The sequence below is a fragment of the Zosterops lateralis genome (genome assembly GCF_965231275.1).
Source record: "Zosterops lateralis genome assembly, chromosome: 16".
NCBI classification, from domain to species: Eukaryota; Metazoa; Chordata; class Aves; order Passeriformes; family Zosteropidae; genus Zosterops; species Zosterops lateralis.
This window is the reverse complement of record NC_139776.1, coordinates 12427529-12435500: the sequence shown is the minus strand read 5'-3', so window position 1 is coordinate 12435500 and position 7972 is coordinate 12427529.

Genomic DNA, 7972 nt, shown 5'->3' with positions numbered 1-7972 from the left:
CCTGTGATAAATCTGGTGTAAAAATTCGTGAATAAAATAATAATCAAATGTATAATAGAATAATGTTAATAAACTGTAAAGTCTAGTAGGTAGAAATCTGTATCCCCAGTCTCCGCGGCTCCAGTTGCAAAACAGGACAAGGACCATCAGGCTGAACAAAGACGCTAGCCAGCCCCGATAAGAATCGCATCCTTTCCAATGCAAGGAGAATTCTTTCTTGAATGGTGAAGCAGAATTCATCAATGCCCTGGCACGATATGCACACTGAAATCAACATAAGACTGACTGGTACAATTGGCATAAGAAAAAGACCTTCCCGGAATGGATCAACGGGACTTGGCAAATCCGAGAAGGCCATCGAGAAGAAATTTGGACTATTTGGCCCACCCTGGACACCTGGACTGCCTCAGGGCAGAAAAATCCTATAAAACAGTGGACTGAGAATCGTTCGGGGTGGATTTGGGTGACCTGTACCCTGGTGTGCAGACCCCTATCCACCCGGCACGGCGCTGCTAATTTCCTATTTTGTGGTTTTCTCTTTTATTGGTGATTGGTATCGTGTTATTAATAAATTGTTTCTTTGTTAATCCAATATTTGCCATTGCATTTATAACACAACCCAAACCATTCAATGATTCCATTAATAATTGCACTTCCCAATATCACCACTCAGGTCTTCTTGTCTGAGAAGGATTTTCTGCTGTGGGAGCATTTTTGATGTAAGAAGACCCTGGAGGGGATCTCAGCTACCTGAAATCCTCTCCTGCCATTGATTTCCTTCTTCTCCAGGTCTTACATGTTTTCCCATCAGAGCCAGGCCTGCTGTGTGACATCCCTGCAGGTCTCCCCTGAACCACCCATTAAGCCTCTCCCTTGGCAGGAGGAAACAAGTGCAGGACAGAGGGAGGTCACCAGGAATGTTGTGCAACTGCTCCTGGGGAGCACCCACCTGCCTCTTGGGCTTAGATGAACTTTGAGGCTCTCCAAAGGAAGGATTAAAATCATTCTCATGCAACTCTGCCCTCATGAAACCAGCTTGGTGAGAAATACCCAGCAGCAGAGCAGCTCACAGCCCCCTGCTCTGCAGCCCCTGGAGCTCAGGTTCTGCTGTGACCTGGCTGTTCCACTGCTGCCTTTATCCTGCCCTGGCTGCAGGCAAGCTCTGCCCCTCAGCCCATGCCCAAGGCCACCTTCAGAATCACAGACACAGGACAAGAAGAAAGCCAGGTGGATGGGATAACTGTCTTGTGCTGAGTGGAGAAAGAGGAGAGAAGGAAGGTGACAGAGCAGTGTGGCATTGCAGGGGCTACAGCCAGGGGTGAGGTGTCCTGTCTGCCAGATCCTGCAGCAGGAGCAGGATGCTCCCTGGTCCTGAGCTCACAGCTCCCTCCTGGAGCAGATCAGTAGATGAGGAAGGTCACTGCCATCCCAAAGCCAAGGCTGTGCCAGGGGTGTTCAGCCTAAAGAGTCAGAATTTCAGCTGGACTTTCTAACCATGAGACAAGAAGAGGACAACAGTTAGGATGCATTAGGAATACTGGTATGAGGGCAAGGTTCTTCTCCCAGAGGGTGCTGGCACTGCCCAGGCTCCCCAGGGAATGGGCACGGCCCCGAGGCTGCCAGAGCTCCAGGAGCCTTTGGACAGCTCTGCCAGGGATGCCCAGGGTGGGGTTGTTGGGGTGTCTGTGCAGGGCCAGGGGCTGGGCTGGGTGATCCTGTGGGTCCCTCCCAGCTCAGGGCACCCTCTGATCCCACTGTTCTGTGTCCCCCAGGGTGGGGTCACCTTTGTGCCTGCCTGCAGCTGTCCTGGAGCAGCTGGGATGGAGGGGGGTCACACAGACACCTGCAGGGGAACAGAGAGGGGACAGCAGTGCCAGAAACACTGTACAGCCCAAGTCCTCACTGAGGTCAGCACACCAGCTCAGTGTCTGCTGGCCAGGGGCAAGGTCCCCTCATGGTGAGGGTGCTCAGAGTATCCCCAGCCCTGTCCTGCCAGCTCAGGCCCTGCAGTGCCCACCATGGGCATCCCTGTGCTCTGCCAGCCCTTCAGCTACTTGACCTTCATCCTCCTGCCTCCCTGCACAGCCAACACAGGCACTAATCACTTCAAACCCCAGCTACTGTCATGTCTTATTGCTTAAACACCAGCTCTGCCAGCTGCACATTTACATCCTCAGCATTGACTCAGCTAATGTAGCTGTCATTTAAGCACCAGTGATCTGCCAGAAATATTACTGGGTACTGCAGCTATCGAGGGGAGAGGCTCAGGGCTCCTGCTTGCAGGGAGCAGTCCTTGGGTGCCCCAAGCTGGGCTGGTGGCAGCTCCCACATTTACAGGATGCTGGTGAGCAGCACATCCTCACACTGTGTCCACAGCCCCTGCAGCTCTCCTGGGAAGGACTAGAGGTGAACTCAAAGGGATGTGGGATGAGCTCCTCTTGGAGGGGTTGCCAGGGCTCAGGGTTGAGGTGAGTGTGGGAGGATCCCTGGGATGGGAGCAGAGGCAGAGGCAGAATTCCTGATGGACTGTTCCTAAGGGTGGAAAGCTGCTCTGATCTGAAGGCAGCTGGCTGTTCAAAGCTGCTGTGGAAGCTGCTCCAAACATGGGCTGCTCCAACACAGCTCTCACAGGAATTTGTTTTCTCCATCCCAGTCCTCTCCTCCCCCACCACAGTGTCCAGAATTGGCTGAGCAGAGCTGAGGGCAGCACAGTCTCTGAGCTGAGGCACAGGAGAGACTGGCAGGATTTCCAGGAGGATCCCATCCTGGAAAAGGGCCTCTACATGGATTCAAACTCCCTCTGACTGTTGAGATCACATCCCTTAGTGAACCTCTGCAGAGCTCAGGAGCTTCTCCCAAACCTCCCCCAGAGCTCAGGCTCCCTCCTCCCAAGCTTCCTCATCTCTGAGTGTCTCAGCACATCCTGGGGGCTAAAACCACACGCAGGTGGGACAAAGGAGATCTCAGAGAGCACACCTGGAGGCACCATGGGCACAGGGACATCCCCTGCAGTACAGATCAGAGCTCTCTGTGACCAGTGCCTGGTCCCTGAGCTGCAGGGCTGGGCCAGGAGGCTCCTTCCGAGCTGCTGCCAAGGGAAGAGCTCATGTTCTGCCTTTGTCACTGACTTGTTTCCATGAAAGTTTAATGCACCTCCTCTCTCTCCCTTGAAGTGAGATGCCTCCCGTGTCCCTGCACGGCACACAAGCGAGGCTGGGAAGGGTGAGCCCAGCTTTGCCTCCTGCAGCCCCTGGATCAAAGCAGCACAGTGGAGATCAGGGCAGAGATCTTTGGCTAAACCCTCCCCACAGGTGAGGGGTGTGTGTGTAACAAGGGGTCCAGCACTGGTACTTCAATGATGAGGGCCAGGGCTCAGGGGAGCTGGTCCAGGGTCTTACCGAGCTGGAGGAAGCAGTTGGACATAATGAAATCCTTCATTCGTCAGTAAATGTCACTGTGTGAAGTGTAATTAATGGATTTAGCAGGGCTGGATGTAGCCCAAAGTGAAATCTGAGCACTTAGGGAGCGGGTTGGGAGCAGTGTCCTCACACCACTAATTATAAGGTCACTGCCAGAACACCGGGAGCTCTGCTCAGGCTCTGCCTTGGGGAAATCTCACCAGCTCAGAAATGTTCTCCAGAAAAATGCTGGATTTTCATGGCAAGGGAGCAGAGTGTGAGTGGTGCAGGCAGGCCCAGAGCAGGGAGGTGGTGCAGGGCTGTGGGCAGGGCTGGCAAACCCCTGGGAGAGGGCAGCAGGGCTGTGGAATGGGGATGTGGAATCACCCAGCCTGGCAGCAGGGAGCCCAGGGAGTCCTGGGCAGGAGAGGGGATGTCTGCACTTGGAATTTTGTCCCCATCTGGGAGTTTTTCCTCTGGTGCCTCCATGGATGTGCTGATCCCACAGGTGCCCTGACCTGCAGGTGATGGGTGATGAAGGGGAATTATGGATAATAAATCTCTGAGCTGGCTCCAGGCTTGGGAGAGATGGTACCTCATTCCCTCCATGCCCACAGCATCCTGCCATGCTCAGCCAGAGCCACGTTCCCACTGTCCCTCCTCTCCACCAAAGCTCCTCTGGCAGAAAGTGGTGAATATTAGCCCAAAAGTGTTTTCCTCCCCAGCAGAAGAAGCCTGGCTGCATGGGGCTGGTCTCACTGGCTCCCAAAAATCTCTCTGTGACCAAATACATTTCCACTTCTGTCCTGAAGTGAATAAGATCGACCCCTTGCAGCTGAAGGAGCTTCACAAGTGAAAATGAATCTTGTGCACAGAGCCAGGCAGAGTTTCTCTTCTCAAGATTATCCCTCAGAATAAATATCCTTGCATTTAGTGTGTCCAGCAGGTCTCACCCTGGTTTTTCAGGTGCCACCAGAGCCTCCAGGTGTTTAAAGGCAGCCTGGGAGGGCAGGTAGCCCTTCTCCTGGGACAGGCATCCTCCTGTCTGCAGCTGGAGAATTTATTCAGCCAGGACATATCTAACTCCCACTGAGCCCCAGCAGGAATGGATCTCCAGTTATTCTGCTGTGAAAATGATAAATAATGGCCCAAAAAAAGCCTGGCAATGGGCAAGAGACAGACACAAGCACGAGTCTCCTGTAACCTGCCCCACTCCTGATGAGGATGTGGATTCTCTGCAGCATATTTCAGAAAACCCCAAGCCCATTATGAGGAACAATCAGCAGCAGATTTTAATAGATGCATTTTGCACTCAGCTGTCACCATCTGTGTTTCCCCATTAGAAATGCAGAATGAATGAGCTGCACAATTACAGCTGGGAGGGTTTGGGAGGCCCAGCAGAGCTCTGAGTGCAGCCACCCCTCCTCTCCTCCTCCTGGGGAAATCCTGCCTTCCCAGCACAGCCAGATGCATCTGGGGCAGTGCTTGGGCAGACTGTGGACCCATCCCATGGACAGGAGGGTGTCCCAGGCATGGGGAATCATCCTGCCTGTCCTGGTCAGAGCTGTGCAGGCTGTGGGGACCCCGGGCTGGGGCACAGGGGACCCCAGCCCCAGTTTGTCACACAGAAATGGTGCATGATGGTGTGAGACACCTCCAAGGGATGTGTCCCCAGCTGGGGGTGCAGCCTGAGTGCCTCAGACCTCACAGAGCTCCTATGCATGATACCACAGGCTGGTGAAGCCACAGAGCAGGAATTGAGGCTGCCCAGAGGGAGCTGTGCCTTTCCCTCCAGCTTTTTCCTGACTCCAGGAGGGTCTGGAGAGCACCTGAGGCACCCTGAATGGTCACCCTGGGCATCCAGAGCTGCACTGACCTGCCAGGGGAGGGTGGGATGTGTGGGGCTGAGAGGAGAGGGTGGGATGTGTGGGGCTGGCAGGGGAAGGTGGGATGTGTGGGGCTGAGAAGGGAGGGTGGGATGTGTGGGGCTGAGAGGGGAGGGTGGGATGTGTGGGGCTGAGAGGGGAGGATGGGATGTGTGGGGCTGAGAGGGGAAGGTGGGATGTGTGGGGCTGAGAGGGGAGGATGGGATGTGTGGGGCTGAGAGGGGAGGGTGGGATGTGTGGGGCTGAGAGGGGAAGGTGGGATGTGTGGGGCTGAGAGGGGAGGACGGGATGTGTGGGGCTGACGGGGGAGGATGGGACATGTGAGGCTGCTTGGTCTCTGCCTGGGGTAGGAGGAGAGAGGAGCAGCAGAACCAAGGAATATTCTGTGTATCACTCTGTGCTCTGCATAGGACACCCCAAGAAATCCCACCCAGTGGGGCACAGGGCCAGCCCCCAAACCAGCCCCAGAGCACGGCCAGAGGGAGGAGAGGAGAAGCAGCTGTGCCTTGGAGATGCCCTGACACAAAGTTGTTCCATCCCCTGGGATTCTGCCCAGGAGCTCGGAGAGAAAAGTGCCCAAGCTGCAAGAACCTGGCAGGACATGGGAACCCATGAGCTGGCAGGATAATTACTTTTTTAATCAAGTCTTTTCAAAACATCTAATTTTATTACTTTATTCTTCCATTTCAATAGCAGAACGATTAAGATGGAATCTTAAAGGAATTCTTCGCAACAGTAATAATGTCTCTTATCGCAAGAGGCAGTCTCTGTCTGCTCTGTCCTGCAAATTCACAGCATTTGAATATTAAATATATTCAATATATCAAAAAAAAATCCATTTCAGTCCAGTAAAATAATAAAGACGAGAAAAAAAAAATCCACATGCAACAAAAATATTTCTCCTCTTTCTGCTGAAAAAAAATTAAAATTAAACGGCTCCAAATTCTTTTCCCCTCCAAACTGCTTTCCCCAGGAGGGAGGCAGGAGAGACCCTCCTGCTGCTGCCAGGCGAGGCACTGCCTCAGCTGGAAAATGAACTTTTCCAGAGCTCTGATCCTACAGAACCCACCCAGGATGTGCTGCTTGGTTTGGAGGAGGAGTGGGCTGGGCTGGTGGCTCCCAGTGTGGTGGCTTAGGAAAACACCTCCACCACATTCTGAGGTTGATGCAGGGAGGAGGATGCCAGCCCTGGGCCCCAGCATTGCCTTGGGACCCCAGCTAGGCTACTGTTGCCAGGTCAGTTCTTCATTTGATCACAAGAAGAGACAGTGTCACCTAAATTTGGGGGTCATCAGTGTGGCCCTGAGTAATGCAGGCTGTGTTTGCATCCTTCCTTTTCCCAGGAGAGCACACAGTGAAAGAAAAGTCATGGTGCAAATGGACAGGGGAGGGGAGTGACAGTGGCAGGAATGTGTTTGCAGTGTGATTTTGGGTTGTTTGTGACAGGTCAGACCTCAACTTACCTTTCAGAGCTTGGGCTGGAAAAGGAAAAACCCAAAAGCTTTGTTTTGAGAAAGTGCCCACGGAAATAAGATAAAATGTTGGAAATAAACACAGATGACCCTGAGCTACTGTCTCATTCCAAAAGCATGCATGTAATTTCCTAACTTGTTTTGCTTTGCTTTGCTTTCTAAAGGAAAGAGGTAAAAACAAATCCCACTGTGTCAAACATCCTTTGGATGATTTCCCTTTCTGCCCCGATTCTGTCGGGATCTGCAGCAGGAGCTGCTGTGTGACAGTCCCAGGTTCTCCCTGGGACAAATCCCACATCTCCCCACCTGGCACCTGCAGTGAAAGGAGATGGGAAACAGCACAGAGTGATCAGCTTGTTTCTAATTGTCCATGTAATAATTACAGTTTCCTTGTAACAGCCATAAATAGATAATTATCTTTCCTTGCAATGATTCCCTCCATTTTCTCTCCATGCCCACCCTGTTGACTCCTGCTGTCTCACAGGTTCCTCTTTGGGAAGTGCTGCAGAGGTGGCTGGGGCCTCGCCTGTGCTTTCCCTCCAGCACAGCTGCTCCATGCCAATCCCAGGGCAGCTGGGCACTGCTCTCCCGGCTCCCATCCTGCAGGCCAGGAATGGTTTTGGTGCCCACCACTGGCAGGCTGCCCCCAGGAGCCAGGTCTGGCACCAACATCCTCTCATGAGTCCAAGGACCAGCCCAGGGGAGCCCTCAGCCCCTGGGAGAACCAGCTCCAGAGGTCTGATGGGCAGTTTCATCTCAAGCCTCAATGAAATGTGATGGGAAAGAGCATCTGAGTGATCAGCAAGGATTTGGACACTTGTCCCTGTGATTTCCCACCCCGGTCACTCCTGGCCTGGGAATGTCCTGGATCAGCCCCTGCCAGCCCCACCCAGGGCACTGCTCCCTGCAGGTCTGGCCAACAAACCCACCCAGGGCCTTTTCCAAGGCACAGCAGCATCCAGCTGCTTTAATTAACCTGGATTGAGGGTCTGAGGCCCTGGAAGGGTGAGGGATGACACAGGTATTGGCCTGCAGGAGCAATCCTCAAGAAAACCGAGTTTATTGCTGTGGTGTCCCACAGACACGTTAAGGTGGAGAAATTTGCATGGCTTTTCTGTGCCTCAGTTTGCCCATGAGCAGAATGGCATTTTCAGTTATCCTTGAGGTAAATTTCCCTGCATGCCTGCAAAAGCAGCTGTGGGGACCCTGGGGGGGT